This window comes from Anopheles arabiensis, chromosome 2 (assembly GCF_016920715.1).
Source record: "Anopheles arabiensis isolate DONGOLA chromosome 2, AaraD3, whole genome shotgun sequence".
In the NCBI taxonomy this organism is placed as follows: domain Eukaryota; kingdom Metazoa; phylum Arthropoda; class Insecta; order Diptera; family Culicidae; genus Anopheles; species Anopheles arabiensis.
Genome location: NC_053517.1, coordinates 12,231,225 through 12,253,456, shown reverse-complemented (window position 1 = coordinate 12,253,456; position 22,232 = coordinate 12,231,225). Strand labels below are relative to the sequence as shown.

Genomic DNA, 22,232 nt, shown 5'->3' with positions numbered 1-22,232 from the left:
AAAAAAGTCCTCAGCCCCGCTCGCTGTCGGTCAGAAAGAGCAGAACAGCCACCGAAACTGACACCGACACAAACGTTTCGAAGGGCGCGCTTCTTTTCACATTTAAGTTGTTCCCATCAAAACGTCAACCGGCTCCGCGGCCTGGGCCTGTCGCGTTCGCGTAGCGCTCACTTCACTCAACCGGGTCTGAAGAGGAAAGTTGTGGTGGGGGGGGTGGGTTTGGAGCAAAAACTCACCCTACTGGAAGGAATGTTTTGGAACAAGCAAGGGAAAGCGAAAGCACACACACATAGCCACCACCATGACAAGGACACGGTTTCATCTTTCTTCTACCGGCTTTCGCTGCAAAACACAAATCTTCTGCCAAGTAGCGGGTTAGGTTTTTTTCCAAAAACACAAAATAAATCAACCTCAAATCGCGGTAGACCACCTTGGTCCGGAGGAGTTTGGTTCTTTGGAGTGTTTTGCAGTGATTTGCATTCATCTCGTGGCTTTCGAGCGCCGGGCAAAGCCGTCAAAGGAGGAGGGACGGCATCGGGGCGAGCGCGCCCAGGAAATGCATAATCTATTTCCTCATAACACTAAGTTTGATGCAGCGAAAAGTTATCAAAATCTAATCAACCCCGCAGCCGCTGTACTCTAGACCACTAGCCAGCTTATTCTAGACCTTCTGCACAAGGTATGCTGCTGTTTGGCAAAGGGTTTTTTTCTGCTTCGCATTCGTTGGTGTAGGACAGAGTACGAGGTCGAATCGTACCGACTTTTTCAATTCGTTCCGCTTAATAAATAGTAGAAGATTGAACATCGGTCATAATATTTGGAATTATTATTTTTAGCAATTTCAGTGTCGAGTGAGTAATCGAAGCTATTAAGTAGCGGAAGGATAATTTGAATTAATGCTACAGAAATGGATATAATCTAATGTTTTGCCATGAAAGACAGTAATTTGGTGCATTTGCATGTAAGGAGCTTTAAGCTCAGAACAAATTAAAATTTTGCATTTTGTATAATTTTTTAAGCTGTTTCAACTTTCATTTAGTATCAGAAATTCAGGAACCAACTTCATCCTATCAAATTATCCCGAAACGTTAGCAAACAGAATACGCTACGCTTGCAACCATTTCAAGTAAGTCGACAGCACGTTTCAATAAACCACTTAAACATAAATTGTTTTAAATGCTCACCCATCGGTACCGTACACGTACCGAAAGTCATAAAATATCATTTCACGTAAAAGTTGGCCTTCAACAGGCCCACCATACCTCCATTCCATTCTCCACTCACTTACAGGAGGAAATTATTATCGTTCATGAAAGAAGACGCATCTCCACCGATCTACTTCACACACATTTGCCGCCAAAAAAACTCCCCACGTACTAGGCTTTACTAGAAGTAGAATAGAACTCCGCTCGGCATAGATCGAACACCACTTCCCAGACTTCGGAAGTGGCTTCATCACGTATTCGATATTAAACTTTTACTTTCAATTCTCGCCGCGACATACCGAAGTGTCGTGCAGTCTCTGTCAGTCTGTACAGACAGCGGGAAGCATCCTTTTTTGGTGTGTGTGTGTTTTCCTTCAACCCCAACACTAACTTAAGAAAGAGAATCGATGAGCTTAGTTAGCATCCTGCCGCCCAAGAGAAGCGACCCATCCGAACAGAGCTCGGGCAATGGATTCAGACCGAGTGCGCCCAGAATCCACCCCCGGGAGCAGCGAGCAGCTTCTTTAGGTAAGCTGGCTGCCGCCAAACAACCAAACAACGATGGAGAATCGATTTTTGTCTCACGTGACCCCACACAAACGTTCGGAGTTGCAATATCGATTTCTGTGTTTTACCTTTTTGGCTTTTTTGTTTGGTTGCGTGACAAAATGTGACTCCCCCACGCCCGCAATGGCAGCCAGAAATCTCGCCTCTTGCTTTCATCAGCGCGTTGAAGCTGCCCGCGCGCCTTGTAAAGGACCAAAACCCCATCATGCGAAAGCTCATCACGATCACGCTAAAGCTTTGCGTCGCATTTTTATGCTCGCGCACCATACCACACCGAAGCAAAACGGAAGGTTTGGCCTTTCAACCGACAGGCAAGGCACACGCTGTTTTAGCCCGTTTTACGATATGCCTTCAATCCTTCAGCCGGCAAGGACGGTGCGGTTCTGGCGAAGGTGCTGCTGGGGAAGATGAAAATATGACAAAACTTTTCCCCCAACAAAACCAGCGGGCGGAAGGGTGGGCGCAGTTGCTTCCGTGGGGCTTTGGGTGGGACTTGGGGTCGATCGATCGCACTCTCGCACCTGCCTAGCAACCCGGTTGGCAACACAACCTCTCTCCCAAGGTAACTCGATTATTTCGTTGAGTGTGACGGTGTGAATCCTGTGCACTTCTTTTTCTTGCTTTTTCCATCGTTTTTTGGGGGAATACGAGAGGGGGTGGTGGCTGAAATTTACATAATTTTCGCAACCTTTGAAACGAGCGCACACAACTTTTCCCGCCTCGCAAACCCTGTGTTTTGCTACCTTACACACCTCTAACTACATGGCTTCCTGCGTTTTGCTTTTCTTTCCCTTTTCGGTGACCTTTCGCTTTCGCTGGTGGGGTTTTTGGGTGCTCCCAACTCCGCAACACACACACACACCCAGGAAAAGTTCTTTCGACCTCTTCGCAACCGCGTTCGACAACGTTGGGATATACACATCTATTTTTGTTTTGTTTTATCCCAATCCCCCTCATGGGCCCGCGTGTGCTCTGTGCTTCGTCCATCCATTCGGTGAAGCTGCGGGTGTGTGTCCATGGCATTTTGGCCGTGATTTCGGTCCTCCGCAAAGCGAACCACGGCCATATTTTATGGGCTGGCTGCCGTCCCATAAACTTTATGGTCGTAGTGAGGTGTGCAGATTTAAATTTCGTGAAATTTCACTCACCCTCACTCAGCTGTGAAAAAGCTCCGACAATCTTGCTCTTCAAAAGCTGGGGGGGAAGGAGCATAACAGGGGCGAAAGGGGACTGCTATTAGGTGTTGTGACTTTTGTCTTATGACTACGGGCAGGTGGTGCGCTGCGTTCCTCGTTAGTGGATGCTTTGCGGGAGTGTAAAGTAAAAATCTAGGGGCGAATAAAGGACCTCCCTTAAGGATGGGATAAGAAATACAAAGGAATCCTGGAACAAAATGTATCATGTATCTCGGTGTGTATCATTCGCAAAAGTAGTCTAAAGAAACCATTTTTAATCATTTCTTACTTACTTACTTATCCGGCGCTACAACCGCTTTGCGGTCTGGGCCTGCCTCAATCATTTAATCATTTCTAGTGTTGTATATTCTTAACATTTTGACATACAATTTAATGAAAAACTGAGCAAGGGAAGAGTGTTCACAATAACACACAATAATTTCACAATAATCTTTAAGCAAGAAACAATCTAATTTACCTTCCACAAAAGCTCCTCATTACACTACAATCCACCAATAATCCTGCTGTGAATTAACCGTTCTTTAACGCACGCTCTAAAAAACCTCACCAAAAATCTGTCTGCTCCTTATCTCAATTAAGATAAGTAGCTAAGTGAACAATTGTTTAAGATTTCCCATCTTTCCCACCGCCCAGGATGGCAGATTTTCGTCCAAATCGTTCAGCGTTCGTGCATTGATCTCATGATATTGTCCCCTCGCCGAGTTCAAGCTCATTTTAACAACCGACACGCGCGCACACCAAAGTCCTACAGTCCAAACTAATGGCGCGGTGTCGTGTTTTTTACCCATAAAATACCCTCCCCATTTAAAGATTTTCTCCAATCCCACAGACGTTGCGAAGCGCGGCCACTGCTGCTACTGCTGCTGGAGCACCGAGCAATTCTGTCAATTTATATAAATAGCCGCTTAATTTGCTTCATTAAATGGATGTTGGTGATCCTCCGCACACTTTGCCTTAGCCAACGCGTTTACCAGAAAGCTCACCTTGCCCTGATCCTGCCCTTTTCGAAACCCCCAACAAGTCTATTAGCTTTCAGCGAAGAAACTACGGACGAGAGAGAGAGGACAATCGTTTTGCGTGTGGTTTGCGCTGTCGTACGCGCTGACCATCAGAGTACACCGGTTCCCGGAACGATTTGGCAGCGATTGTCTCTCCCGCGCCAATGGTAAAAGTGCGTGCCAAAAACAAAACGACCAAAACACCCGGACCCCCTCTGTTACCTCTGAAAAAGGTTCACCACGTGGCAAACGGTAGCGCCCGGGATGACCCGCTCACGACTAAAGTAGCACCATTTTAGGTACGATTTCCAAGTCGTTCATACATTTAAGATGAAGAAGGTGTTTAAGTTCAGAGCGGGGATCGAGCACGGTTACACGTTACAGTGGCTTCGTTCAGATGGCCAGAAGATCAGCTCGTGGAAGTGTGCTTTGGCCATCGAGCATCTTAGCTAGCTTTCTATTTCTACTACGAAAGACTGATAGTGAGAACAGATCAGTAAGAAAACGCTGCAAAACGTGCAAAGCTTTAAGCAGACCATCAGAGCAGCTGCCAAACGGGGTTTTTGGGGGAAAATCGTGTCCATCTTCGAAAGAACAAAACAACACAAGCGTCGAAATAGAGCAGCACTCTGGCATTTGGCTGAATTATTAATGGGAAAGCGAGACGGTTTTTCCTCTTGTCACCGGAGACCAATTCGTTGGTTCGATCCAGATACGAGTGCCGAGTGTGCTTGACTTACATCGGACGGCAGGTTTTCACTTTCTATCCAGTGGCCGGCTAGTTCGACCAACCTTTGGGATGCTTCCCTCAAGAGACGATGGTTCACGGTGGTTTAAGGAGCGGACAATACTGGATTATATTTCCGTGTTTCGACCATTTCAGCTACATATTTCAAGTTGAAGTAGCAGTTCAATTCCAATATTTTAAAGTTTGGTAGGCAACAGTAGTAGCTTCACCAAATCCTTCACAGTTTCCGGTCTAATCTGGATCACTTTGGATCACTGGATCACTAATCTTTGGTCTAATCTGGAACACTGTCCGCTGCGGTCAAATTCCATTTCTGGCAACTGAACGACGCCTAATGGAGTGTCATTTTGCTAAAGTTTTGCTAATATTGTACCAAACGAAATGAACAACGAGGACGTAATAGTTATTGCAGTTAATAGCTATTAATTTAAGAATAACTAATTTACAAATACGTGCAAAACTTTGAGCACATGAAAATTCTCAGAATGTTCCTAATCAAATGTTTAAACCCTTTGTTAATCGCACTTTAAAAACAACCCCATTGCCACTCTCAAAGACAACCCAACTCACCGCCGTTCGGCAATTATCAGTAAAACGCTAATCAAAATCGCACACTCTCGAACGATCCAAACTCCGCCAAAATGTTGGTAATGTGATGACCTAATAAACCATCATCATCATCATCGTCTGTGCAGCCGAATCTTCCCGACTTCTTTTAATGGATCCAACGCTCGTGACAAACATCAAACATTTGGAAAATGAACCACTTGATAAGCAGGACATGGTTCATCCTGTACCACGGCATGTTGACAACGCGCACAGCTCACACCCAGTCCCGAAGCTTCCCGAATAACACAAACAAAAAAAATCATATCAAAGTGATAATTGGTAAAGAACCAAAAAAAACCAGACGAAAACGCGGACCATGCTCCGTAACGCAACAGTGACACTCAAAAGAGAACACCGACGAATGGGATGCGAAATAGCAGCTCTGTGGCTCTCAATTGCGAGCGTGTGTCCCTAACCTTCGACGCAGACGAATGTCGTTTGACAGGGTTCTTATCGTTTTTGCCAAGGGTTGGGAGGGGGGGGGGTGGGGTGGAGAAGCTAATTAATCGGTCGCGAGGTCACCGAATCCGAACTCCGTTCGTTGCAAATCAAACTCATTCGTTCCAGCCAACCGGTCCTCTTGCGGGCCTTTTTTTGCATACTCCACGGGGAGCTTTATAGAAACGACAGAAACGAAATCATATCAAAATTCGTTATACTATTTTCAATCGAATGGTGCTGCATTTTTTTGTAGTTGAGAGTAAGTTTTAAATTGAAAAGCAACTCCATCCGCTGGAAGCAGCTACAGAAAAAAGCATTCCATTTAACCTTCCCCCACCCGACCAACTTCTCTAAATGATTCGTCAAGAAATCGATCTGCGAAATTTGCAAGAACAACAGCAAAAAAAAACAAGAGCTCCTATCCCAAACAGTGTTGACAATCGCTGCCTTCTCCCAGAAGGTTTCCCGCAGTGACATCTCATCTGCGCAGAGATCATCTTCGAAAGCATGCAACGGTGGGACACTTTGGCGTGGGAATGATTTGCATAACCCGCTGTTATGGCGTAAAATTCAACGTAGTACAACGTTGCAGCAGCCGGCAGCGGTTGGGATTCGCTTACAATGTGTTCCCAAAACCTAACCTTTTCTGACCACCGGCAATAGCAGCAGCAGCGGTTGCAGTTGATTGCTCATACGGACAGTGGCTCGTCGCGAGATGCTCGAGAGTACAATCGTCAAAATGCTCTCAAGAAGAGGAGCGGAAAAAACGCACACACAAACAACCGGGACAGATTGCATCGATCCAATTTGGTGCGCTTGTTTCACATCACCCAACCCCCCCGCACATCACAAAACCATAAACAAAACCTGATGACAATTTGTTCCACCCGGTTGGGTAGCCGCGATGTCCGTAGAAAGCTGCACAAACGCTGCTAACCCAAACGCCAAGCAGAAAAGGTCATCAAACACACACACAGTGGCCGAAAGGAAAGAAGGCAACAGACCGGCCAAGAGAGGTGTGTGTAATGCAATTTGTGCGAGCTGTTTTGGTGCACAATCCATCATTATTTCCTGCCGGGTCATAAATCACAGCCACTACTACACCGAGGAAGATGGGCGACACGCTGACCCTGACATGGCCTGCTGCGATTTTGTGTGTTTTTTTCTGCCAACTAGAAAAGCCAACCATTGGTGCACGCGCTCCATTTATTCCTGTTTCTTGGAGGAGAGTACAGTGCATCGCCAACTAGACCGTCACCCCGTATATGTGTGTGTGTGTGTGTGTTGCAAATCTTGAAGGTGTCCGCGCGTGGTACGACTCTAAACAAAATTTCTTAAATAACTTGGGGACACATTCCAGGTTCCAAGGGCTAGCTTTCTTTCCTCCCTCTGCAATGACGGGGAGGGTGCAATTGCAAACCCGCAGTGCATTACGAGGGCGTCGCCATGGCCGTCTGAAGTCAACGGCAAGCCAGAAGCGCCAGAGAGACATTCGATCCAATCAACTTCTAAGTGTCATTCGCGCGCCGGGCTCGTGGCTGTTGAAACCACACTGCATTGAAGTTGATTGAACTGAGGTGTCTCGGGCGCGCTGAGGTGCAGTTTGGGAGCTGGCGTCCTAATCGTGCTGGCTGGCTGGCTCTCCGTGTCCGTGGAATGTCGATTGTGTTTGACTCCCCGACACGACAACGTACAAAACAACAACGGTGCAAAAATGAAGCCTGGAAGGCAAGGCGCATAAAGAAAACAAAGTGCGAGACAAATCCAGAACATTGCAACAAGACACACACACACACAGCCAGCCCACAAAGGAGGGCAAACGCAGAGCGGAGCGTAAAAGGGTTGTCTCGTCATTCGCGCTGTGTCACCTCCGGTCGCGATGTCTTTGCATCGACCGGCAGGGGCAGGAGAGAGCTTTTCGCCGCACGGGCAACACCGGTATATGCTGGAGAAGTCGCAGCGCAATGGCGTATGCAGATTATGATTATTATGATGACGACTGCTATGACGAAGTGGTGGTATGACGTGGCCGACTCTCGGCATCGTTGCACTGCGAATTCCCGGCCCTATTTTGTATCATCATCAACGCTGTGATCATCGTCGTCGTCTGACATACACACACACATCATGCTATCAGTGTAGTGTTGTATCTCCGGTCGTACTGTTATTGCCCATCGTTGCATTTTGCTCCCCGATACTGAAAGCGTTCAAAGCGCATCCCTCCTACGGGCGGAGGTGCATGCAAAACACTTGCATACACTGCACTGGTGTGTGCATCGGAGCGCATTCATGAGGTTTATTATTTCATACCCTTGAATTGCTCGGCAATCAGTGTAGAATCTGTGTCTGCAAACAACTTCTTTCTGTCTTCGCTGCTAGCTGCTCCAAAAGTATGTAGTGCTCTCCGACAAAGTACATTCCATTCTCTTTTTAATGTTTCTTCCAAAAGCCTACTTTCGTCTAAACACTCCACCACTCCAGAGGTCAATAACATCTCTGTTCGGTGCGGCAATGCAGAGAGAGCTAATTGAAGGGGATTTGATTACTGGAACTGTTCCCTGTTCCCCAAACTGGACACGGGCGCAAGAGCATGCCCCGGCAGTGATGACAACTTCGATCAGCCTCATCATCACATCAGTCCCATCCGGACACAACAGTCCGCCCCAGTTTTAAGGCTGCAGTCATCGCCGATGATGACCCGGTGAGTGGGAGTGAGAGCTCAGTCAATCTAATCTAATTTCTTTGTCTCTGGCACTGCACTGCAGCAGCAGCATAGGCCATTGTTTGTGAGCGTGTGTGTGTGTGTGTGTGTGTGTGTGTCTTTGGTTTACTGATCCGCACAGACAACCATGCCCATAGCTTATAGCCTAACGGGGGGCAAACTAATTTCCGGGGCCGGAGGTTTACGACGACTTGAATTCTTGCATCTCTCGGACTGGGAGGTTTCGATTGTTTGAACTCGCCCGAAGGGGTCCGTTAGAAGATGAAGAGAGTAAACGGTATTTCTTTTGATTTAAATGGAATTCAAACTGTTCAAAAACACTGTCCACAGCTCGGCACTACGACTCCGATGGTTGGTGCAAGATGGTAAATATTTGCTGATTTCATTGTACCCAAAACCCTGTGAAAGCGTGTGGCCAGTGAGCTAATACCATGTACACCCGTTAGTGTGTACTACGCCATTAAAATCAAACACGTTTCATCACGCTCCCCATACCGATGAGTGATGCGCGCTTCAGCTTACTTAGAACGATTGATAACGTCATCTGATGACGCGCAATTGCGTGAATAGTTGATAACGCGTTTCAACCCCAACGGCCTGAAACGAGAGAACGCGCTGATCAATGACCTGACGGTGAGTGCGCTAAGATTAACCACTCTGCGAAGCATCAACTGCTTCTACAGTTTAGCTCATGTTCAGTTCCTCAACATAACGAATCAATCCCGACCAAACACTAGTTCCAGTGATGGAGAAATTAAATTACTTCTCCTCACCATTGTTCCATCTCCGATGAAGCATCATAACATAACGAACAAGGCCCTCCATGCGACAGCTCCTGTCTGCGTTAATTAAGACAAATTGCCTTCCCGTTCCTCTCGACAACCCCTTTCACGCGACAACAAGAAAAACAAGACACTACACAAAACCGTTTGGTTTGATTTAAAAATTAAGCCCCATCGCATTGGTGTCGCATTTTGCAAGCGAAAGTGGGAGGGAAGTGGACAAAACCCCCCAAAAACAGCCACGTCATGTTCGGCTGGCTGGCAACTACAAAAGCCGCCTACCACCACCACTAACAGCAACTTCACTTCCAAAACACCAAATCACCCCGTTTTACGATATCACAAAACCACCCGCAACCCATTAGATGGGTCTCGTATCCCTCCCTCTAAGGCAATCGCAACCCCCCCATCATTTGACCCCAATTTCACGCGGAATTCACAACCAATCAAACGAGTAATAACATTATACGCGGTCCGCGCTGTGTGTGTGTGTTTTCTTGCTGCTTATTTCTTATTTTTGGTTTTGGGCCAACCGACCAATCGACCGACTAGCGATCGCGGGCTGGACGCGGATTGAAGGTCACCGGCAAGGTGAAGGTTGTGCGCAATTTAGATACAAATAAATGTGTGTCTTTTATGTTTCGTCACCTTCGCGCCTCGCAGCCGTGCTCGCACCGGCTTCAATCGACGCAGAGTTGGAACACCGTTTGGAGAGGATGATGATCACGTTTCTCCAGAGGATCGCACTGTGTGACGGCAGTTCGAGACCAGTGCGAGAAAAATATGTGTGAATGGGACCGGACCATCTTTCGGTTCGAGATTCGCGATCGGGCACAGTATGAGTAAATCCATTTTAGGATTGGCAGACATTCCCCCGACGTTTGTTCGATGTAGCAACAGGAATGCCCGGATCGTGCCCGGCGAATCGTATAAAACGATTATTATTGCGCACGGTTCACCCGCGAACCTCATTTGACTAATGAGGCAGATGATTATGATTCGATGATTATGTGTGCGTGTGTGTTGGGGGTTTATCTCGTTATAATCGTTCCAGCAAAACGTGGGAATGTCTGGGAATGGCTTGCCTTTCTATTAAATTCCAGCAAGCGTTCCATCGCAGGCGATGTTGTACGCGTTGATCACTTAATAGGGGAAGGAATTTACCTGAAAGGTAATTTTGCAATGTTGCAATCTTTTCAATGTTCCCCCAAAAAGGCTTGCCAGCCTGCCTGAAGAATGTAAGAGCACGGTGCGTGTAATAGCAACGCGCCTTTGAGCAAATGAAATATCTTTATCCAAAAACCATCGCTAAACCGTAACAAGACGCACACGGGCAGTGTAATTTATGTAAAGAAATATGTGATAGTGCAATTTCTGCCACAGCGCCAAAACATGCTACAAACATGCACAACCATGTCAACTCGCGAAACTGGGTCAATTGGCTCTACCCCATGCTCTAGCTTAGCACAAATCCTGTGTGAGAAAGAATTTCCCTCCCATGCCAAACCCCGTCCGCAAAAACCGCGCCAACCAACATTATTTTGATTCAATTGACCAACAACCAACACCAACACCGGAGCCGGGGTCTGGGGTGAATGAAATCGCAACCCAAAGCTAGCAGAGATCGATCGAGAGTGGAAGAAACACACAAAAACAAACCGACAGTCGCAAATCTAAACAGGCACACTGAACAGCCCAGCCCAGCAGCTGTGTGCAGACGTAGCAGGCCCGGTCGGGGTTCATGTTTATGCAAAAGGGAAGCCGTCGCGGCGGGCCGGGTCTGTGTTACAGTGTGCCCGAGGAGCATGCCCAGCCCGGGACGGTCATCGCGGTTGAGCACTGAGCAAAAAGGGCCGTCTATCTCGCTCGATCCCTGCTCGAATGGTGGTGCGTTGAGGAAATTCCGTACCATTCGTATCAGACAACCTCCTTACCACCAACTCGCACGACGATTGGCATCCATTTTGGGCATATTAAATTAGTCGCATCGTGAACGTACTCAAGTTCGACCCTTCGACACACCGATTTGGCCAGCAAAGGTTTGCTATGGCCAATGGGCCAAAGCACCTAAATCGAACTGAAACCTAAACGCCTAAGCGGGGTCGCCTAAGCTCGATCGGAACACTCCAAAACGGTGTGCTAATCTTGGGCATTGCCATTTTGATGCGCTTAAAAAGGGAGTGACATGTGCGTCAGCCCTGACGAATTGAGGTAGCGTTAACCAGCTGGTTAAAGAGCAAATCACATGTTTTGTGAGTTGGAAGACGTAATGAATTGTACAGTTTTTTTAAGCAAACGTACTAAAATTACGGGCAATTACAGCTACTCTTCAAACTGGGGTCCATCTTTAACACAGATTGCCAGTCCCATCTTGAGTGTGTGCATAATTAAGTTGCAAATTACAATCTTCAACGCAATCAGTTTCATATAAACTGGGGAGTAAATGGTACACCGTTTCCGGTGTCGTGTGAGGACTTTGAGCGAAGACCGATCCGAAACAGAACAGGGGAGCTTTGCTCAATTGAATATTTATACATGTGCGCAGCACAAACAATCACGACCGAAAAGATGCTCACGAGGAAGGCACGAAGACAACGATTGGTCGGGGATAGGAGGAGGCTGACAAACTGACGATGAATATTCAAATTTGTAGCAAACGCTATACAACGTACGCCCCCCCTCTGGATGAGGATGTAATGTCCCGTGACGTTTACCAGGGATATTAATTTGAAGAAATTGAAAGTGTTCAGCACCTGGGGGACATGGAAAAGGTGAAAAGAAGACCCATTCATTATCGCGTTTGTCGGTGTAGCTGTTTGAAGTGTCGTTTTTATTAATGAATTAACATCCAATACGGGAAATAGGGCTATGAACGTGTTAATGAAGATTAATTATGAGGAAAGTAGCATTTTACATCACTTTATATACAAACAAACATGAAAGAAATTGTGTTAAGTTAATCTATAAACAGTGCAAAGGCGTATCGCGAAAGGTTCGAAGAGCCCTTCTCGCTAGACGGAAGACATTCAACCATCCATACAAGCGACGGCATCAACACATCGATCTTCGAGTATTTTCTAAAAGAGTATTTTTTCCGAGAAAGGAAAACCAAGAAGAGGAAGGGGGATAAAAAATGAACCTCTCAAATCGTCATACTCTAGGCTGAAATAGACTAAAAAGGAGATAGAAAAAATAAAGCTAGAAATAGGCGAGGAACCTCTTCTAAGACAATTCAACAAAAAACGCTCCTATCCCACAGCACCGTTCAAGAGAAGCTTTTTCATGCTTTTATCCTTTCTCGAGAAGATTCTTGCCAGTATCCGTGCTGTCTATTTTCGTATGAAAAAGGAAAATCAAAATCACTATGGGGTTTTTTTCATTCGCTTCTTTTACCATCCACAAGCTTAAATCACGATGAAGGATAATGGGAGCTCTTCAACCGAGCCAAACCCAAAGCTATCTATTCACTAAATGAACTTCGACGCTCCAAGTCTTCAGCCTTAACTTTCGTTTTTTCTTCTCTATAATCCTCCAAGATTGGTGCCTTCGCTCGGCACTATAATTTTGCTCTTTCTTTCACTCTGATTACCTTCTCTTTTTCATTCAACCACCGAGGGTTCTCTTCCACTTTGCTCCTTCTCCAAGAGGGCAAAAGGCTTGGGTTTTGCATAGCGAACGAGCAATACCATCCTGCCCGAAAGCATCACACGACTTGCAGGCCAAAGGATGGGTGTATACCGGTCCAATCGATGCAAGATGCAAGAAGACCCACCAGAAGGGGAGCGTCATGCCGATGCAACACAACCAACCAACCGAGCAGAAAGCAAGTTCACTTTTCGTTTGTATCATTGTACCGTGCAATATGATTTGATGGCGCTGTTCAACCGTAAAGTCGTCCTTGAAACGTCAAAACAGACCACCATATCCCCATAAACATTCAACCCCGTGTGTGTGTGTGTGGCGCTGCTGTCGTGTGTGTAATCTTATTATTTAAATTTAAATATATCGATTTCTGGCCGCACGCAGCCCCAGTCCTCGTGTACAGCCCGAAGCCATTCTACCGCTGTTTGCGCTGGTGGCCAACTGCAGCAAAAAACGGATGACACGAATCGAATGGAAAATAAATAAAACACAAAGAAAAAGGAAAAACACACACACACAGACACACCAGAAGAAGAGGCGAGGACTCGTGACGGGAACTTCCGTACCTGTCGTAGAAGAACGTGTCGTAAGGTGATGTAGAGTAGTAGCAGTAGCGAAACAAAACTGAAACAACAACCCGTGTCCCGTACGGTCGGTCGAAGCCTGGTCGCCTCGGCTACCCGCTGTCCATTTCGGTGAGAGCCACTATTTGTTCTAGCGTGACAGCTTTCGATACCCTTTCGACGGTTTCCGGGTATTATTTGTGTTATTTTCCAGCTCGATGAGTTTTTATGGGAGAAAATCAAATCCGAACGTTGGCTAGTGCGCCATGGTGGGACGTGCACGTTTTCTGTTCGAGTGTTGGTAGAGCTTCTAGAACTGCAGGAATCGATGCACGATAAAAATAGACCTTTTTGTTTGCCTTTTTTCTCTCTCTTTGGAAGACAATTATTGAGACGTACACATTACGAACTGCATAAAAAAGTGCTAAAAGTAGGCTTTAGAAGACAAAAATATCATTTTATACAAATATCTTACTTTTAATTTGAACAATAAAAAGGAAATAACTTGGACTGTTTGTCCTACACAACTTTTCCACCAGTGAACTAGTGGTGGGAGATCGCAATTGAACCTACCCGATTCCGTTTTCGGAATCAATTCCGGAGCCAATTCCAATTCTGGATTCCATTCTGATTCCGGAACCGATTCCGGCGTTGGCTCCAGATTCGATTCCGGAATCGGAATTGGCTCCGGAATCAAAATCGGCTCCGGATTTACAATTTACTCAGGTAATGAAATCAGAATTGACTCCAGAATTGGATTTAGCTCCGGAATGAGAATTCGTTCTTGAATTCAAATAAGAAGTTTCGGAAGCAAAATCAGTCTGGGAATTTCCATGAGAAGACCCACTGTTACAAGTAAATTTTGATTCTTTCTTCTTCTTTGGCTCAACAACCGTTGTCAGTCAAGACCTGCCTGTACCACTTGTGGGCTTGGCTTTTAGTTACTTTTGGATTCCCCCCCCCCTCACCTCTCCCCCCCACCCACCATAGCAGGATAGTCAGTCCTACGTATGGCGGCACAGTCCATTCGGGGCTTGAACCCATGACGAGCATGTTGTTAAGTAGTACGAGTTGACGACTGTACCATGAGATCGGATATTTTGATTCTTTGCGGCTATCAATACAATCAATCCAATGATGCTACATTGGATCTAAACGTTTATTCATATGGAGATGCCGACTGAAACCGACTCCGATTTCGAAGCCGATTCTGATTTCGGAGCCCATTCCTATTCCGAATCCGATTTCGATTACGGAACCGATTCTGATTCCGGACCCGATTCCGATTCCGGAATCGATTCCAGAAAACACATCTGGACTTACTATCCCTGGACCTACTATCCGGCATCGATTCCAGAAAGCTGCGGAGCTAGCCGAAATCGATTCCAACGAAAACTTCTTCTTTCCCATCACTAGTGCTGGCAGTGTGTTTACTCAATCGTTCCATTCGACCATATTCTCATACGCGCCTAACACTGCCCCCCCTCCCCTCTTTTGCTTCGTTCCACGCCGTGTCAAATCCGATATCGGAACCGTGTATCCAGCGTAGCGAGGTTCAGCGAAACGGAATCGACTCGTTACTCACCTCTGCCGCTGAGAAAACTGCACTCTGAACGTGGTGGCGCGCTGCATCCGTAGCACGACTGTGCGGTGTGTGTGTGTCCATAAAATCAGCTCAATCGGCCGTTAAAAACTATCAAACTCGATCGCGATCATCAAACGAACGTTCCAACGCTGGACGACCATATTTTATCCATATTTGTCCCGCACGGTGCGTTCGCGGTTGTGGCACATGCAGGACGGGTTTGTTTTTGTATGAGCATAGCGATAGGGTTGGAGAAGCTAGTTGGGGCGTAAGACTGTTACTAAATAACCAGTTGATAGATGTAGTGTTTTATTACTTAGATTATTTTTTTTATGAATTGGATCTTATCTTGTCTAATTCTTCCCATTCGAACGAAAAAAACCTCCCCCAATAGCAAGTTACAGCTCAAAAACTTTCCTTCCCACAGAGTAACCTCAATTCTTCCTCCCAGTTTCCCATATTGCCCATACGTCCCACAATCCCAGTGTCACGGTGGGAAGCTTGAACGCACCAAAATCAAAACAAAAAAAACGTAACGAAACAAACTGGGCCACTTCCTTCCCCAAACAAAGCACAAAGACGCAACCGATTTAACGATCTCGCATCTTGCCCGGCTTAATGATGAACACAACAAATGCAATGAAACACTGTGGCTCTGGAGAGGGCTCATAGCAAACAAAACCCCGACCCCGGTGAGCGGCGGTCCGACCAAGCCAAGAGATGCAGCCAAGCCACACACAGCAATGGAAACGCACGCAAAAACCCCGTCATCACCGTCGTGTGTCCACCATCTGGTTTCACTGGTTGCGGGAAGAAAGGCGCAAAAGGTGAGATCGAACCAAAAAGGGAACGCTGTGAGCGAGTGAGAAAGAGCGGAGAAGGAAAACACAACACAACATTGCTTCGCCCGAGAAGCAACCCCCGGGTGTACACAGCGATTCCCAGCTTTGTCTGCCTTTTCCGCCTCCGTGTTCCGCACCTTCGCCAGGTGTGTTTGCGTGCGCGTGTGTGTGTGTGTCTGGCAAACGCCAAACTCTAGCGCCCAAGTGTCTGGGTTTTTGAGCGCAGCATAAAGCATCAGACTCTGTCCCAGCTTGCGTGCGCTTTCTTCGCGTCGAACGCAACTCCCCCCAACCCAACCGCTTTCCGATCGAAGCGCGCAGGGAAAATTGCATTAAATTTTCCTACGCTTGGGGCCGCGTTTTTTTGTTCATCCCTGTTACGCTGGTGTGGGTTTTATCTAGTTTATTTCTGGTTCTGGTTTGGAAGCTGCTCTTGGCATGGTGCCGCGCGTTTTGCTTTCGTTTGTTACCACTTTCTGCTGCTGGTACCGATGGAAGCTTTTTCTGTTTCGAATTTTACTTTTTTACGTTTCTTTTTTTAATTTTCTTTTCAGTAGTCTAAGATTTCAGTTGAAATAGTTATCTTTCTTTTTAAACTTTTATAATATTTTTTGCTCTTTTATACAATTTTTCATGTTCAACCTTCATTGAATCACCTATTTTCTTATTTCTTTTGCTACTATTTATTATTTCATATCGGTTAAATTTTCTACTTTTCCATTCTTGCAATAGTATTTCACACTTTTATTACAAACTGCCTGTGTAGTGTCTTTTCTCTCCAAATTATCAAACAAACACGAGTCAGTCAAATGAGGGGTAGCGCCGCACTGCACGTACAAGCTAAACCCGTTGCACTCGTTTTTGTTTCATAGCACTTCATTCGCCTGTACACCCCTTTTTGTTTTCGCCCTTTTGAGCATCATTACACGCTGCATCGCAAATTGCATTGCCGACCATGCCCTGCCGAAAGCGATTCGTACTGCACGCTATGCAACAGACAGGAGCATTTTTTTATTGCATTTCCATATGCCTTACCTTAGCGTGGTACTGCTCTTCTGTCTTCATTTGTTTACAGATAGCAATTTTCCAGTGCTGCCATTGCTTACGGGACTTTTTCTCTACTTCACCCGCATCAATTGCAGCAAACACTATGCTTACTTCCTTTCCTGCTTTACATGTTAACATTATTTTTGTAGCTCATCTATCAAATCACCCTTTTTCTACAGCTTTCGTTCTGTCATTTTGCTTTATAGATACTGCATGTTATAGCAGCAAATAATAGAAACTAGTTACGTTTTAAAATAAAAAACGTAAATTATGTTTAAATTCACCTTCTCCACGATCGATAGCAAAGCAAATCTCTTTACGGTGCGCCAATCGCAGAGCTCATTTCCCATCGTGTGTTGGGTTTCGCCACTTGCCCACAGCTCCCCAACACACACACATACACATATCCCTTTGGGGATGCTCAGCAATGCGATAAGCCACATAAAGAAATGGGGAAAAAGCAAAGCCTTACTACATCGAAGAAAGGGAAATAGACACGACTAGGCCCGCCAGCAACTAATTGCAGTGACATAACGTCTCGCATTAAATGTCTTTCTGTCCCTTTGCGTAAGCTTCTTGTGAAGAGGGAGAGAGAGAGAGTGTGTGTGTGAGAGAGAGAGAGAGAGAGAGAGAGAGAGAGAGAGCGCAAAACAAGGCTTACAATTTTATCGAAGACTGTAGCAAACGATCAGAATCGTGACACCGGCACAGGTAGAACGTAATTTATGCGCACGTAACGTACCAGATGCATCGAACACATTTGTTGCCCCCTGAGCAGCGTGGAGGTAATTACATAAATAAAATTGAAGATACACAAAAAAACAAACCCAGTCTCACAACCTGCCGTCCGATGTCAGAGTTCAGCAACAAGTCGTTGAGTCGTGTCGTAAAGGGACGTAAAGGGAAAGGGGTGGATGGGGCTTCATTGCACTCAACGCGCTTTCAGTGCACGTCGTAAAGTGCAGCCAGGTAACAATTAAGCCTCTCCAAAAACAAATGATTGTAGTTAATTACAGTTTGAGCAGTTAAACTAGTAACAGCATCAAAGCCAAACCTTTTCTTTGTGATAAACACCGCCCCGAAATTAATCACACTATTGCCGAGTTGATTTTTGTACCGAAATTTACGATCGCCTTAAGCTCTGGGCCGGGGGGGGGGTGTGTTACGTTCGCTAAGGTGCAATACTGAGCAACACCCCAAAAATGCTGCATTTGTGACCGAACAGTGTGTGTGTGTGCATTTGGCAAATTGCAACGACGATGACGCAGGTCTCTCTAGTCGGCGCAAGTGGTTTTATTTTCTTGCTGCACACACTTGCGCGCTGCGTTGTTTTGCCTTTTTTTACCTGCCTTTTGCGCCTCCACTGCGCAACTGTGCAATGGCTCGCCGGCCAGCCGGGGGGCGCAACAGCTGCACCAGCAGTTTTATTTCACGGTTGAGTGAAGGGCTCAATTGACGGGCGCAAGTTGATAAGTTGCCGGAAAACATGGGGACGGACGAATTTGGGTGTATGATTGGTAGAACAGAATGTTGAGTGTGATTTACATGCAAGACATTTAAAAGAATAGTTAGAAGCGTTTAAAATGCGAGTTAATCATTGAAGAAGAAAAAAAATAGAAAAGAAAAGACATTTGACGCATTAACAGCTGTTAGAAAACGAAGCGGAAAATAATTAAGTGCCGAACACGTTAAAGGTTTTTTGTTATACTTTAGCTGTTGCCAAAAAATTAGTCTGTTTATTCCGCCGGTTCGTTTACGATAATGCCAGAATTTGTCTTTCGAGACCGTTTTATCGTTTTTCACCTAGCTTTTTCTCCCTTTTTTCCTATCTCTTTTTCTCCTAAACAATTCTAACGCTAATGTCGACAGGTCGTTGGAACCCTTCTATCATGCTGTTGTAAGGTTCCAACAACAGCATTAAAAAATGGGGAAAACACACACACACACACACACACACACACACACACACACACACACACACACACACACACACACACACACACACACACACACACACACACACACACACACACACACACAAGAGAACATAGATAATGATATGCAAAACGCTTCACAGATACTTGTCGTGCCGTTCGTAATCGTTTGCAGGCAGTGTTCGGGCACACACACACACCCCTTTGCCGGAGCCGAAAAGGGTTCTGTTAAAAAGGGCGAGGCTCTTATAAGGCAGGTCCTTTCGCGAGCCAGCGGAATGTGCTTCGCTGCTGCTGCCTGTACGTGCAAGGTGAGAGAAGCAAGACAAGGCGGGGGGAGAGGGTGCGATGAAAGAACACACGCATCTATTGTTACACCGAAAGGTAAAACTCGTTCGCTGCTAACGTTGAGCCGTGATCGCAACCGCATGCCGTAGCGCTCTTGTTCGCGCGCTGTTCCCCCGGCAACAGCCTTATACGCGTCCTTAATAAACGCCTTCGTCTTGCTATGAAGTAGAACGGTTTTACAAAACTTCGAGTCACAAAAAAACGGAAAACGAACGACACAGAAAATGGATATAGAATCGCTCAGTGGCTGGATGTGGAAAATGGGACATTTGACACAATGGCAGTACGAAATAGAAGAAGACAAAAAAACAAAACATTTCTGTTCTATTTTACCAATTTACCGTGCAATGTACGACAATGAGAATGGAAATGGTTGCTCCCCTTTAGTCCCCATTCAACCCCGTCTCTTCCACCCAGATGTAGCGTGAAACAATTGAGCCTTTACATTGAAGGCTCTACTTCCGTTTTGTGTAAAAAACAGTTTCAAACTTACATTTTTTTGTTTCCGTTTCCTCAGCAGCTCTCTCGGTGTCGGCTTTCGGCTTATGTCAATCGCTCTGATCGGAGTAGGAGATGTGGGTGGTGGTGGCGTTTGGGTGGGAATGCCTTTTCTTATTCCGTTTTTTATTTGTTTTGCGCTGTCGCGGCTCTGCTCGTACAATTTCAAGGAGGAAAATTCTTCAATTGCGAACGCTTTTCACTACGACCGATTTACCACCGTGTGCGAACAACACAGACATACACATACACACAGGACCCGTTTTCCGTTTCCCACGTGCTTTTCATTTCCCGTACGGCTCACTCGCTCGCTCTTTTTCTCTCTTTTTCCCACTCGCCAGCACTTCACAGATGGTTTCGAACCCGAATGGATTTTACTTCTTAGCACGGTACCCTGCCGCCCGAAGCGAGCGACCCAATTTTACATCCCGTTTTTCTTTTTACACACACACACAATTGGGAGCGCAGCCGACCCGCTTTGCCGTAATCCAACCCATAAACGCGACACTAACTAAAAGCACACAGCAGCCGCACACACGGAACCACACACTTGGCTAAAGCGCGCATCAAAATCAATAGACACCACGAAGGATACGGGGCGCACACACACACACACACACACGCGCGGTCTCTCGCAAGGATACACGGCAAGGCCCGAAACCGGCATATGCTTCCCTATCCCGATTTAACCGAATGCGCCACTGCTTACGCAAGCACTTGCTCACACACGCAACGCACACTGCAGATCGTAGGGGAGAAAGGTGGTTAGACTTTTCCTAATATTTTCGCTTCATTTTCCCTCGCGTACGGGTTTAGTGTAGTACAGGTAAAGCGCACCCGCGCGCAAACCCCGCACCGAAAAATTACGCCAACGACAAATAAATTCCGATTCACACGCAGCTGAGCAGCAGGGGCAGCAGCTTCTCACCGGTGGTGAGAAGCGATGAGAAGTGAACGGCGAGCATGAGACGCTGCTGACGAGAGAGCTTTGCCTCGTTCAGGCTTGCGAAGCGATTGGGAAAGCGAGAGCGAGAGCGATAATGAGACAGTGAGAGAGCTTCACTGACATTTGTGCTTCGCACACATTGCTTTTGCCGTTTCCCAGCGCACTGACTGGCACACTCTGCACGTCGTTGCCTACGTACACACACAAACACACGCAGCGCAACCACCCGCAATCGAGAGATACACACGTACGTTTCACCTGCCCTTACCTCACACACTGGCACGCACTAGCGAGCACGCACGGAAGCACGAGCTTTCAACACACACAAACATACACACACAGCAACAGCAAGAACAACAACAGGAGACGAAACACTGGGTCGATCTTTACACGGGCACATTGGCTATGGTAGCACCGTTTTTTTTTTTGTTTGGCTGCAAGATTCAGTACCACCGTGCATCAGGATCGATCGGAACGCGTTTTCAGCTGCCAGCAATAGATGCAAATTCCGATGGACCCAAAACAACGACACACAACACCGAAACGCGAACCGCGTGCAACGGAACTTCGGAAGCGAATGAGCCTGACGGGTGAGAGTGAGAGCGCGCGTTTGCTCTTTCCCCATTTCACACGCAACGGCAAACGGAGTGCTCTCACTCTCTCACGCTCTCCTGTACTCGCGCGCGCGGCACACGCACGAACTGACAGCAAAAACGGCCGTTCTCTCTCGCACGTCAGATGATTGCCATTAGAAAAACAACAAAAAAAACAGATCAGGTGCAGTGCAGACTGTTGCTGCCAGCTTCAACAGTTTTATTCAGTTTTATTTTGTGCGTTTGATTTATGTTTCTTTCTTCTAAACGTACATTCGATTTGATGGCATTATAAAATCGATCAAAAAGATATTCTGATCTTATTGTGTTTCAACAGTATTTTCAAAATTATTAACCTGACATCTTTGAGCTTGTCCTACTATTAATTACCTGTTTCCAATAAACCATTCGTCTATTTAAAGCATATTTGAACAACGTTGAAACGTTAAAACGTTGGGAGAGCCAAACATACTTTCGGAACACCTCAATCAACCAAATTAAATGATTTTTCTGTTCTCCGGAGTAGTCCAGGAAAGGTCTACGAACATAATTGTCTTCTTCTACTTCGCGTAACGTCCTACGCAATTATGCCGGTCTATATACAGGCTTTCGAGACTTATTCAGTACCACACAGCCGTCCGTGCTTCGATCCATTCTAGATTTGAACCCACGACGAGCATCTTGTTACACTGCACTGTTACACAGCATTATTCAAAACTTGCAAGATGTTTTTCAACAGCTGTCATCCTTAGCTTTACTGTTAAAAAAAAAACTTCGGACGATTGTTGAATAATGACGTTCACATTAGAAACTGACCCGGAAAACAGTGTAATTCGTACAAGCTAACGACTTATCACGGGACCGCCCCCAGAACAGAATTGTCTACTACCTTTTAAATGACAGTTATCTTTTATCAACTTATTACAGAAGCTGGTGCTCGTCATTGACCGAGATGCATGAATTCCC

The 22,232-nt window shown here is 46.1% G+C and overlaps 1 protein-coding gene across 10 annotated transcripts in view; it reads right to left on the bottom strand.

Annotated features, from left to right (window-relative positions):
- Positions 1 to 21,238, bottom strand: part of LOC120900402 (uncharacterized protein CG43867) — a 184,787-nt gene extending 163,549 nt beyond the window's left edge. For all 10 annotated transcript variants that reach the window (XM_040307363.1, XM_040307355.1, XM_040307407.1 and 7 more), the window contains exon 1: positions 19,723 to 21,238. The gene's annotated coding sequence lies outside the window, so the exon portion shown is untranslated. The remainder of the gene's footprint in view (positions 1 to 19,722) is intronic.
- Positions 21,239 to 22,232: the final 994 nt, after the last annotated feature.